The 13,966-nt window shown below is 41.4% G+C and overlaps 1 protein-coding gene across 1 annotated transcript in view; it reads left to right on the top strand.

The window, feature by feature from the left end:
- cog6 (component of oligomeric golgi complex 6) overlaps positions 1-13,966 on the top strand; it is a 119,701-nt gene that overhangs the window by 88,935 nt on the left and 16,800 nt on the right.

Below are 13,966 nucleotides of genomic sequence, written 5' to 3'. Positions count from 1 at the left end.
CTTTTATATGGGTTCTGGAACAATGTTCAAAATATTTCCAAGCCATGTTTCAAATTTTCAGTCATAATAAAAAGTTTTGGCACTATCCCCCACCCAAACATTCTCTCTGTTCTGTAATTCAGAGTTTACTCTTCTGTTCTCAAGTATATTTTGTAGCGTATTTGCCCCTGTGCTAGGCCACAGGTTTCTCCCTCTGGTTGCAAGCTTAACTCTGCTTGTGAACTGATGCTAACATGAGGGGTGAAACACATCTATGAGATATGAAAAGTTGAAAAAAAAGCACACAAATCCAAAGTGTTAAACTTGAGGTACTCAACCGAACGGTCAATACAAAAACAGAAAAGCAAAGCCTGCACAGGATATGCTTTAAAAAACGTTTTGCCACCACATGCTGGAACATTTGGGCACCTACTCTTCCTCAGTATAAGGTTTTTGGGGAGGGTGATGGTGTAGAAATCAGAATGTCCTTGGTTAATTCCACCATCAGACATCAAAATCACCAAGATGCTGCCGGTGTGCAATTGAGCACTTTCCATTGCAGCACATTGACTCTGGTGTGTGTGTGTGTGTGTGTGTGCGTGTGTTTGAGAGAGAATGTGAGGCATCACTGTAAAACGCTTTATGAGCTTCTGCCTCGGATGAAAAAAAATGTCATATAAATGCTGCCCATTTATTTGTAAGCAGCTCAGTGAAAAAAAAATTATTCCTGAATAGTGTAAATCTGGGCGAAATCAGGATGTTTTTCAAATAATTCAGGATAACCTACAATATGAGACTAAAGGTATCTGGTCATTTTAAGACTCACAAGATCACCTGCTAAGGATAGTTTGTGTCTTGTTATGACACGGAAGAGTAATGACACCACTCCTTTAGTACATAAATAGACTGATCATGACTATATCAAGTACTCCCATTCAGAATGCCACAGCTAACATGCTCAGTCATCAACCTGGTAATTGATTTAGAGTTACACTTTCTCTTTGAAGCTCTGCTTAAATGTTAATGTTGCACGCAGAAAATTCTTTGTTTACAAAAAATATGAAACCAAATGGTTTTGTGACTGCCACATCTGATATTGAAACCAAAAATGTATAAAATGTACATTTCTTCCTTTCAGTTACGTACTTTTTTGTGCTTGTTGTGTTTATTTTGCACAAGTCGGGTCATCCTTGGTGAAAACGTTCCATCTTGTCTCTCTCAGGGTCCTCTGTCTCTCCTGCCAAGCATGGATAGCTCCTCTGTCAAAATAGCGATGGGTGAGCCAATAAAATCAAACCTTCCTGCCCCGGGACATTATAGCCTGACTTGATTACATAATTATGACTGCTTATTGACTCATCTTTGGCTCTTTCGCACTGCCAGGTCCAGTTTGACAGATATCTGTCCTCACCTGACACTCTAGTGATGCCACAGCTCACTTCCTGCTCAGCGCAGCCATTAGGTAAGTTTGTGTCCGAAATGTCGATTAAAAGGAGAGCACAACCGATATTTAGGCTTTGAATTAAACGCTAACCACATCGAGTAGCAGTTGGGTCAGAATAAAGAGCTTATTCAGAGAGGTAAAAATAGAAGAGGCGCTTTGACCTAATAACAGTCATTATTAATATGATGTGATCATTACTGGCCTCCAAAAACAAAACACTCGACTAAATGCGCAGGGAGCCAGGATGCTAAAATCAGAAAATGCACATGCTTTTAGCTCAGTCCAGCTGCTACATTGGACAGCTCTTTCTGTGAGTCACGTTTACTGGGAAGTGTGCAGCTTGAGGAGCACTCTGTACCTCAGGTTAGATGTTCTCTATTATGACCGGAGAGACTGATGGCAGGACGCCATTAATTAGCTTCTGGTCCATTTCTCACTCATTCCCTGAAATCATTCCTGCTCTTCGTCTTTCACTCTCTCTCTCTCTCTCTCTCTCTCTCTCTGCATGTCTCACGTCTGCTGTGCTGCTCACCTGAATACACAAAAACACCCGCCAGCACTCTGAAAACACTCCCAGAGTGTACAAATAATAGACACACTTTTAGACTCCCTTCATTTCACATTTCATGTTAATGCACTTGGCGTGAAGTAAGGTGTTATCCACAGCACTATGGTTCTGTGTTCTCTGCGGGCCAATTAAAAATATCCATCTCAAGAGCCTGAGTGGGTTAGAGCTGAGGCGTTCCCACTGCGACCTCCAGTCCTCTCGCCGGGCTCTTCAGCACCAACTCCAACATCCTACAGTCGCACTCCACTTCAGCAACAATATGTCTGCACATTTAGGAAGCGTGATTTAAAAGCTTTATTTGCTAAAATGATGATCTAAAACCAAAAAGCGGTGCTGTTACTAATTTGACTTGTTAGGCCACGTAAATAAAACCCATTAGTTTAATCATCTCCGCCTACATGTCAAAACCGGCCCGCATCAATTTATTTATTTCTTTTTTATTCTGGTGAATTTCATTGACTGCGGTACAGCTGGTGCAAGACCTGGCACGTCTGCTAGGTGGCGAGCAGTGTTGCCACAGTTACTTTGAAAAGTTACTTTATTAGTTACTTTTAACTGTTATAGAGTTACTTTATACAGTTACTTCATTGGCAGCTGTGGACAACTTGTCGGCAGCTGCTAAATGTAACTAATAAAGTAACTGGTAATCTAACTGGGTTATTTTTAAGATTGAGTACTCAGAAAAGTAACAGTTGCTTTGCTGATTAGTTACTTTGCTGATTACTCAATCTTAAGAGTAACAAAGTTAGATTACTAGTTACCTTACTTATTAGTTACAATTTCTCGGCAGCTGCTAATGAAGTAACTGCATAAAGCTGCTAATGAAGTAACTATATAAAGTAACTCTATAAAGTAACTAAAAAAAGTGACTTTTCAAAGTAACTGTAGCAACACTGGTGGTGAGTTTGTTTTGGCCAAAGACGGTTATTGACAACCGCAGTCAGTTGCTCTGTTTCACTCACACACAGTATGCATGCTTATCACGGTACTAGCGTACACTAACTGTATTCAAGATGGAAACAAGATTTATTCAAAAAATATCTGATACTTTCAGTTCCTCACTTGGTATGCAGGTGTTGTATGTCATTTTTCAGGTCTGATCTGACGTTGTATGTACCTGTTTCTAAGAAAAAAAAAATCATCCCACCCTCACCACTTTTTTTTCACATCAGGGACGATAAACTGTTTCGTTTTTTGTTTTTTTAATGGGGCCTTAAAGATTCTGAAGAATTTTATAGTGGTTGTTGCCTTAAAAGTAGGCACGTAACCGTACACCTCCCTTAGTTTAGTGCAAAATGGTTTTACACTCGTACGGTTCATGTCAGCTGATTTAAACCGTACCGTGACCTTGAAACCATGATTACCATGCCTCTTCTGTACATGTAAAATATTGCACTTTTCTTTTTTCAGTTTCACATTTTTTGTTTAGTCCTACTTAGAAGTTATAATCAGTGTTCAATCAATAATAGGCTGGATAGCGGGGGGAAAAACAGATTAGGACTAATATTTAAAAATAATAATAACTTGAAATACGTTTGGAGGGAGCGTGTTTGATAAAGCATATATCAAGTGCTTTGCTAAAGCACCTGATATTATTTATCTGTAGGTGGCAGTGTGCACCACATACTCCCATTGATACACAGTGCACACACTGGTCAGTGAGACCCCCCCCCCCCCCCCCCCCCAAAAAAAAAGACATAACACTTCTTACTAATACCTAACTTAGTCCAGCTCCTGATCCGTGACTAATTACAGTATAGGTGAGTTCTTTGATCTGTGAGTCTAGTTCTGTGGTGATTACTATCTAAAGACCTGTTATGTTTGTGTTTTCTGCAGGGAGCAGATTTTCAGACAGTCGACAGAGCTAGTGTGCAGAGCGTATGGAGAGGTTTACGCAGCACTAATCAGTCCAGCCAACACGTACAAGGACGCAGATACCCTGGTACCCAGATCCCCTCAGCAGGTTCAGACCTTATTGTCCTGAGACACCTGCTACACATAAAAAAAAATTAATAAAACAAATTAAAAAGGTACAGCACAGTTGTACAGTTATTTTTATGCTATGGAGTTTGTGCAGTAGCAAGGGAGTTGGCCAGTAGAGCTGGGTATCGATTCAAATTTCAAGAATCGGTTCAATTCCGATTAAGATTTTAGAATCGATTATTTTGATTCAATTCCATCTCATATTGATTTGGGTTTTTTAGCCGTTGGTTTAAAGCCGTTTTTGAGCTGTAACCTAATTGTCTAGTTATGCAACATATTAATGCTAGTATTATGTTGACATTTAACAGCAAATTAATGAAGTGTTGGCAGTTAATGATGGCTATAAGACTGATGGCACAAACCAATCCCCCTCCCAGAATGATAGAGTAGTATTTTTATTTTACAAACATACTGAAGGGCAGAATTACTGAACAGATCCAGGGCAGCCAAAAGAGGGCACCAGAGGTACCTAGTTCATTGGCCCCGACACGGGTACATTTCTACACCCTTCCATGTTTTGGCCTAATGTCTTGTTTCTTTTCGCTTTATGGTGCGTTTACACATAGGCAAGACGCGTAACGAATGCCATATTTGCATCATTCTTGGCACATTCCTGACATTCTTAACGTGACTTAATGTATCTGAATAGGTTTCTTAATGGCACGTGTTGGTGCGTGATATTCATGATGTTTTTGGCTGTCAAAAAGTCTTCCACAAATGTCACGCACCACCGTCATTTTGCCTCATGTCGTGGAGGTCGCAACTGAGTGTGTTGAGCCGTCTTGATTAGTGATAATCCTTAATAGAGCGTGACAGCGTTCTTTTCTGACGTGCGCACAATTAAACCCTGTTGCACTGCATTCGGTTTCATTGCTGCAGTATGCTGAAGGAGGACAGTGACGCCAAGTCAGCTAAAAGTCTCGTTCCAATGCTCCTCAGTGTGCTCCTGCAGGTGTTCCACCTGCTGCATGTGCCTACTGTTTGGGAAAACAAGCGAGACGAGAGCCGCATGAAGCCACACATCTGGCTCTCTCCGTGTCCTCCTCTTCTGCGCCACTCCATGGCACAGAGTCCAATGAAGCATGCAGTCACAAAGTTCTTCTGCTGTGGCTGTTGAGGAAAAACTGGAGCGATCTGAATTGTTCAGCAGCTGATGGATGAATATGGGTGTGTGTGTGTGTGTGTGTGTGTGTGTGTGTGTGTGTGTGTGTGTGTGTGTGTGTGTGGAGACAATTTGCCTCTTTCACAGCGTGACAGAACTTAACGATGCACTGTTAGGCACGATAGCGCGCAAGAACGCAGAACATTATTCTTGACAGTGCGTAATGGTTCCTGATAATTCTCCAGCAACACATACCATTAATTGTAACACGTGGTAACAGGTTGCATCAGTTCCTGAGGAGACCTGATGCCTCTGCCCCAAATCATCACATTCGTGATCAGTGGCCAAGAATGTATAATTTGTGGCATTCGTGATGTGCCGTCATTATGTGTAAACGCAGTATTAAAGTAAGACAGAGATAACCTCGCTCTCTGCCTCTGCTGCGCTTACTGAGTCTGCGTGCTCGGTAAACGCTGAAGCGGGCCACTCACATCGCCCCTGTGTCTGCTGTGCAGCCGGCACCACATCCCTGTCTACTGAATGGAGGTGCAGCCAACTTGGCAAAAGTCCAGAGACTACGCTCGCTGTTTTGATGCGGAGCGGCCGGTGACACCTGTTGCTGCAAGGACAGACTTTCCGCAGAGCCGCACGTCTTAGTAATAGGAGCCGCAGAGCTCCGTGGCCGCTGAGAGAGGTTTATATCTTTTTAATGACTTGGATTCTTTGCGGGTCCCGCCTCCGTACCCCGTGATGGTAACACCGGAGGCGAAACACAGTAGATTTTCAATGCGACACCACTCAATCAAACGGGCGTAAGAAAAAGTCCCCCAAAATAATTTTCAAGCACAAATAAAAGAAATGTGTACTCACCAAATGTGCCACAAGACAATATGAAGTTTTAAAAAAAGTAGATCCTTCTGTATAAGGCAGGGGTGGCCAAGTTCGGTCCTCGAGAGCCACATTCCTGACACTCTTAGTTGTCTCCCTGCTCCAACACACCTGGATCCAATGAAAGACTCGTTAGCAGACTTTTAATGAGCCTTTCATTGGATTCAGGTGTGTTGGAGCAGGGAGACAACTAAGAGTGTCAGGAATGTGGCTCTCGAGGACCGAACTTGGCCACCCCTGGTATAAGACAAGAAAAAGGTGCAGATGCAAACTGACGTAAATCCACAAATTACAGTTGGTGCACGCAATGCATGCTGGGATAGGGTCTTCTCCCTGACGTCTTGGCAGCGTCCCGGATGTGTTGACAGTTTTGCGGAGGGCTAAATTTTAGCTGTAAATTTGTCATTTTTAAATGAAGATTTCTCTGTTGAATGACAGATCTGGGCTTGCAGATTTACTTTACTACATTCAGAAGGATCTTATGTGTAAAACACTCAACAAAAATATAAACGCAACACTTTTGGTTTTGCTTCCATTTTGTATGAGATGAACTCAAAGATCTAAAACTTTTTCCACATACACAGTATCACCATTTCCCTCAAATATTGTTCACAAACCAGTCTAAATCTGTGATAGTGAGCACTTCTCCTTTGCTGAGATAATCCATCCCACCTCACAGGTGTGCCATATCAAGATGCTGATTAGACACCATGATTAGTGCACAGGTGTGCCTTAGACTGTCCACAATAAATTAATTTTACTATTGTTAGCACAAAAAACCGTTTTTCGAATGTTTAATTTCAGCAACTGGAGCTGAACCTTGAAGCTGTGAGATAAAAGTACAGTTTTAGTAGGTCTGTTTTTATTGTTTGTGGGATAATGGGGAAAAATCGCCTTCACAGGGACTTGAAGTTGTTGGAAGATGACAGTGGGGCTTTTGAGTTTATATAATGAAGGAACCCAACAGCAACCTTATGCAGTGGTTGTAGACCTACAGGACAGTGTTGGTTCTGATGAGTCCATTAATGCTGCCCGAGATGTTTTCTCAAAGGTTTGAGTAAATAACCCTACCTCATGAGAAGTACTCTTACCTCTTACCCATACATAATATGGTGAGTTAATAATGTTGTCACACACGCACAAACAAAACCAGTCAAAAGTTGGGATACACTTTAGCATTCACTTGAATGGGACCAGACCTGTCTGTTTTCTTACTGTTCACACCGAGGTGCACAGTCAGTGAGTGAGGGGAGGGTACAGCTAGTGTACCTAGATAGAGTGGCGTCAACTCGGAACAGAATGGCACCATTTTGGGCCCAACTGCGCTGAACTGCTGAATGAATCTTTAATGTTTTCAGCATTTTTAAAAATCATTTAATCACGTACAGCAACACATCCAGGTACAGGTGCTATCAAAATAAATATAAAAATAGTTAAGCAGAGCAAATTCATGTAAATTTTCCATTTATGATGATTTATTTAATTGGTGGTGTCCAAGTGGTTAATGCGCTTGGTTTCAGTGCAGAAGGTTCCGGGTTCAAATCCCACCCCGCCACATTTCTCCGTGTAATGTGGAGTTGCGTCAGGAAGGGCATCTGGCATAAAACATGTGCCAATCAACATTCAGATCCACCTTGGATTTGCTGTGGCGACCCCGAGTGCAAACAAGGGAGCAGCCGAAGGGATGATTTATGTAATTAATTTAAAGCCTGACTCCGTGTCATGCAATGAGGTGCGTGACAGCTTAAAGTTCTCCGTCTCTGGATTATGCTTTGTTCTGGACTAATTTGATTCTCAACAAGCTTTTCTTTCCACAGTCATCACCTCCAAATCAAAGGTAAGCTGTGTGTTTACTCTTTCATCGACTTTGTGCTGTAAATTTGCAGACTTTCGGATCCATTTTTAATCAGTGCGCGCACTGCTAAAAACTATATACCGTAATTCTTTAGTATTGGCTGCTACTTTTTTCACATGCTTTGAACACTGCGGCTTTTACAATAATGTGGCTAATTTATGGATTTTTACAGGATTTTTCGTAAATCCAAATACATCAATTCATGCTGTCAATTGATTTCCTGAAAGCTCGGTACTCATGCGGTGTAAATTCACACACAGTGTAAATATAAGATCTTCCCGTTCGTTTTAGCGAAGAAATGTCCCTCTCCGGCGCCGCAGTTGCACCGTCAGATCAGCGGAGTGGAGCCTTCTCCCCCTACCCTTCCACAGCAGTTCTCTGTCTTGGCGCAACAAGTCAAAAAAGTCACAGCGCCTCATTAACATCTCATTTACCACAGACTCCATCCGATCCTGGCTGCACGTGATGAAATCTCAAGAAAAGTTCAAATTATTAGTTCTCCGTGTGAGCGGAGAAGCCGCGTGACTCCGTGCGCACACTGGATGACATGCACGTCAATATTTACGTGCAACAGTTCAGGGGAAAAAAGCATTTACAGTACGTATGTAATTAAAAGTTTTAAAAATCTTTCTGTCTAACATCTTTCTGTGTAAATATCTCATGTTACAATGTGGAGACCAGCGGCTTATAGACAAGTGTGGCTTATTTAGGTACACTTTCTTTTTTCTTTTTAAAATTGGTGGGTGCGGCTAATATTCAGGTGTGCTCTATAGTCCGGAAATTATGGTAATATGATGGCAGACAAAGGATGGAAAGCAGCAAAGTGTCAAATCACAGCCGGCTGTGATTTGACACTTTGCTGCTTTCACTGCACAGCCTGCAGCCTGTCACAGCCTGACATGCATGATGAGCACGGTGTGAAAAAATAAATGGTCGGACATTTAATGATGGAAATCCAGTCCCACATGTGAGGGGTTTAATGGAAAAACTGTGATCGGACAGGACATTTTATCCGATGTGAGGGAAAATCCGTGTACAAAATCTGTTATATATGATGTTTATTACATGGAAAACAATACAAAAACTTTGGGACTTTTTTGTCCAGTGACTGCGAATATCTGGTTTATACGATGACGGTTTAAGTGAATTTTACTGTACATGGGACTGAACAATAAATTTACCTCTCAAAACTTTGACGTTGAAGTTGCTTCCATCCCACACAGCTGACTTTATTTTTCCAAATGTTTCTTCTGTTGGGATCTGAAGGGAATCTGTACATCTTGAAGCCATTGCTGTGTCTATTTTTGCCTCCAAATGCACAACAACCCAGTGTCCCAACGAGATGACATTCCTGTCAAGAAGCCAGCCCTCCGCGCAACTGTGCATGCGTGCATGTGCAGTTCTCTCTATCCAGACTTTCACACCTGCCCCGTCCACACTTCCCCCCATCGGGTTGACGGTGCCTCTCTTTACCGCATTTAACTCCCAGACCAAGCTACTGAGGAATGAAAAACAACAGCAATGCATGTCTTTTCAACTTTAAAAACTTAAAATTTTCATGTGTACGCTGTATTTACAGCGCAATATTATCGGGACGCACAACTCGACCACTCAACTCGACAGAACATTCACATGCGGACTTAAGCTCCCCCACTGAAGGAAACACAAATACGTTTTCTCTTTACATGAAAATACAACAGCAATAAGTGTCTTTTCAATGTTAAAAGCTTCAAATTTGCATGTGCACGCTGTATTTACAGCACAATATTGTAGGGACGCGATACTGTCGATTTATGGGTCGGGACGCACAATTCGACAAGACCACACATCTCAACAGAAAACCGGCAAATAAATAAAATAGCTGTGTTTAAATGCAGATAGATTAACAGTGAACGCTATTTTGAACCCAAGATGGCACCAGGAGTCATGTGACCATTTTTTTTCGGCTCGTCATGTCACCACTCTCTTTTTACCTAGGCACACTATACGTACAGCTCCCCCCCAAACCCCTAAGAGTAAACATTCACGTTTTTAAGATTATTGTTTTTAAACAGACTAAAAATTCTGTGAATGATAATCATTTTGATGATAACAATGAAAACATTGTTCAGTCATTATTGCTCTGAGTGTCCTAATCTTATGCAGAACTAAATGGAATTGAGCAGCCATTTTAAAAATCTGTTTACTTTAAGGAAATAAATAAATACAGCTCAACATGTAGTAGCAGCTTGGATTGGAGGTGTTTTTTTTTTCCTCAGTCTTTCTTAATGGGTGGCATAACTGAAACTGCCAAGCATTCACATTGGTTTGACTTCAAATCAAATCAATTTTATTTATATAGCGCCAAATCACAACAAACAGTTGCCCCAAGGTGCTTTATATTGTAAGGCAGAAGCCATACAATAATTACAGAAAAACCCCAATGGTCAAAGCGACCCCCTATGAGCAAGCACTTGGCGACAGTGGGAAGGAAAAACTCCCTTTTAACAGGAAGAAACCTCCAGCAGAACCAGGCTCAGGGAGGGGCAGTCTTCTGCTGGGACTGGTTGGGGCTGAGGGGAGAGAATCAGGAAAAAGACATGCCGTGGAAGAGAGCAGAGATCAATCACTAATGTTTAAATGCAGAGTGGTGCATACAGAGCAAAAAGAGGTGAATAAAAAGAAACACCCAGCAGTCTAAGTCTATAGCAGCATAACTAAGGGATGGTTCAGGGTCACCTGATGCAGCCCTAACTATAAGCTTTAGCAAAAAGGAAAGTTTTAAGCTTAATCTTAAAAGTAGAGAGGGTGTCTGTCTCCCTAATCCGAATTGGGAGCTGGATCCACAGGAGAGGAGCCTGAAAGCTGAAGGCTCTGCCTCCCATTCTACTCTTACAAACCCTAGGAACTACAAGTAAGCCTGCAGTCTGAGAGCGAAGCGCTCTATTGGGGTGATATGGTACTATGAGGTCCCTAAGATAAGATGGGACCTGATTATTCAAAACCTTATAAGCAAGAATAAGAATTTTAAATTCTATTATGGAATTATGGAATTATTCTGGAGATATTGCGCAAATGCAAAAAAGCAGTCCTACATATTTGCTTAATATGCGCATTGAAGGACATATCCTGATCAGAAATGACTCCAAGATTTCTCACAGTATTACTGGAGGTCAGTGTAATGACCTTTACTGTGCAGTGTGGTCCATGCAAGTGCAATAGCTAGATTTTGCAAGTTCTCCCACTTAGAAATCATGGAGGGGTCTGAAATTTTCATCTTAGGTGCATGTCCACTGTGAGAGACATAATCTAAAAAAACAAAACATACGGAAATCACAATGTATGATTTTTTTTTTTTTTATAATTTATTTGTATGTTACTGCTGCAAATAAGTATTTGAACACCTGTGAAAATCAATGTTAATATTTGGTACAGTAGCCTTTGTTTGCAATTACAGAGGTCAAACGTTTCCTGTAGTTTTTCACCAGGTTTTCACACACTGCAGCAGGGATTTGGTCCACTGCTCCATACAGATCTTCTCCAAATCTGTCAGGTTTGGAGTTTCAGCTCCCTCCGAAGATTTTCTATTGAGTTCAGGTCTGGAGACTGGCCAGGCCGCTGCAGGACCTTGAAATGCTTCTTACGGAGCCCTTCCTTAGTTGCCCTGGCTGTGTGTTTGGGGTCATTGTCATGCTGGAAGACCCAGCCATGACCCATCTTCAGTGCTCTTACTGAGGGAAGGAGGTTGTTTGCCAAAATCTCGCAATACATGACCCCATCCATCCTCCCTTCAATACGGTGCAGTCATCCTGTCCCAGCTCTTTGGTCTTGCTATGGTGGACAGGTTAGAGTGTGATTGATTGAGTGTGTGAACAGGTGTCTTTTATACAGGTAACAAGTTCAAACAGGTGCAATTAATACAGGTAAAGAGTGCAGAATAAGAGGGCTTCTTAAAGAAAAATTAACAGGTCTGTGAGAGCCAGAATTCTTGCTGGTTGTTAGGTGTTCAAATACTTATTTGCAGCAGTAACATACAAATAAATTATTAAAAAATCATACATTGTGATTTCCGGATTTTTTTTTAGATTATGTCTCTCACAGTGGACATGTACCTAAGATGAAAATTTTAGACCCCTCCATGATTTCTAAGTGGGAGAACTTGCAAAATCGCAGGGTGTTCAAATACTTATTTTCCTCACTGTATATATATGTGTGTGTGTGTGTGTGTGTGCGCACTAAATGTCGCCTAAACTGTCATCGTATAAAGCCAATATTCACACTCACCAGACAAAAGCAAAAGTCCCAATGCTTTTGTATCGTTTTCCACATAATAAACACCATATCTACTAAATTTTGTATAACATATTTTTGCTAACATCGGATAAAACATCCCGTCCAATCTCAATGCATTTCCATTAAAAACCCCTCACACATATGGACAGAGCAGTCTGGACATGACCAGTAACAGAGCTAAAAAATGAAGTTCAGCACTAACACTCACCGATTCAAGGAAAGTGGGTACCATATTTCCGTTATTAAAAGTCTGGGTATTTATTTTTTCAAACCGTGCCCCGACCCTGCACCTAAACGAGGCAGACTGCAATTCAAGGAGGCAGTTATTAACATAATGCTGATTGCTGCCTGCACTGTAATATGGTGCTAGGTTTTACACATATCACTGGGTGTGGTGACCAAAGACAACCGCTTTAGATCAGGGCCCACTGCGTGGCTGCGAAACCTCCCCAGAGCCTGAGGCGCACCAGCTAAATGACGGACACCGCAAGGGCTGTGATTTGTCACTTTTACGTTTTCACCCCTTACTCTCCAGTCATATTTGAAAGGTTTTTGCAGTGCACACAGCGATTACATTTCGATCAGAGATCATACCTGTTTGGCACAAAAGTCCGCAAATACAGTATGGCCAACTTTACAACACAGAGTTGGACAAAGATGCTCAAATAACCTGCAATTCATGCAGGAAAATTGTACGTACCATATAATTGGTTTGGAGGTTGATGATTGTAGAAGAAGTGTAGCTCATTGGCGAACAAATTAATCCAGAAAAAGCCACTCCGTTCCTCTGGTAAATTGCATAAAGAGGTGACGGAGAACTTCAAAAGAGTCAAGCGCACGTTGATGTCTATTTTGTTATTTGATTTTTAAATGGACCACGGTGGAAATAAGTGTTTTCAATTTCTTGTGTCATCCATGTATTTTTAAAGTATGTACAATTATATTATGTACTTACATTGAACTTACTAAAAATCACACACGTACGCACTCACGCTTTTAATATAAAGATAATTTACCGTTCCTTGCTGGAATAACATGTGAGTCCAGAATGTAATTATCAACATTCATTGTTCAGTGTTGTTAGCTAATATCCATAGTTTCTCCAAAAACATTACTTCTGTCAACGTTCTGTTTTGGCGGTATTCATCCTTGACCCAAGGTACAGGATACCAGATTGCAAATGTCAGCTCTCTTCAGTTTGTTCGTGATTGAAGTTATATGCACACATGCAGAGCTTTTTGTCTTTTCTGTATTCTACCACAAGCAGGTGCTTCTAATTTTACACAGGCAGAGGTGGTGGTGGAAGATGTCATATGCAATACACTTCTCACTCATGGCAACGTGACAGTTAACTAAACTGACTAAAACAACTGAACTACCTCGTTGGCCAGATTAAGGAAACACTTCCGGCAGATTTAAAATGACTGCAGAATAAAAGGCATGTGTGCTGCCACATGCTAAAGTCACATTAATACTACTGATACTCTGAAGAGGATTCTGTAAAATGTTGTTTTATGTTGTTCAATGGCCCAGTCACATGGCACTTAACGAAGGCCTAATGAAACAACAAATCTGGACTTTCATGACTTTCGTTGGCATCATTTAACCTTCACTCAGCTTCGCTCCTGCAGCGGTCACTTTGTCAGGATTTTTAAACTGTCGAAAAATTTGAACGAAGAGCAACGAAAACCTCGATTTGTCCGTATTTTGTTTTGCTGTCGTTCTTGATGATTCCTTATCATTTGCTTAGTTTTTGTAACGTTAGCCTATCGTTTGACTTCGTTCAACCAGCTGAATGTTTTCACACAGTACAAAAGTCGGTTTTTGAGGAGCTGCAGCTCCGTGCGCCGAGTCCTGGAACACAGAGATGCAGAC

The sequence above is a fragment of the Thalassophryne amazonica genome, chromosome 4, assembly GCF_902500255.1.
Source record: "Thalassophryne amazonica chromosome 4, fThaAma1.1, whole genome shotgun sequence".
In the NCBI taxonomy this organism is placed as follows: Eukaryota; Metazoa; Chordata; class Actinopteri; order Batrachoidiformes; family Batrachoididae; genus Thalassophryne; species Thalassophryne amazonica.
This window is presented reverse-complemented; position numbering and strand designations above follow the sequence as displayed.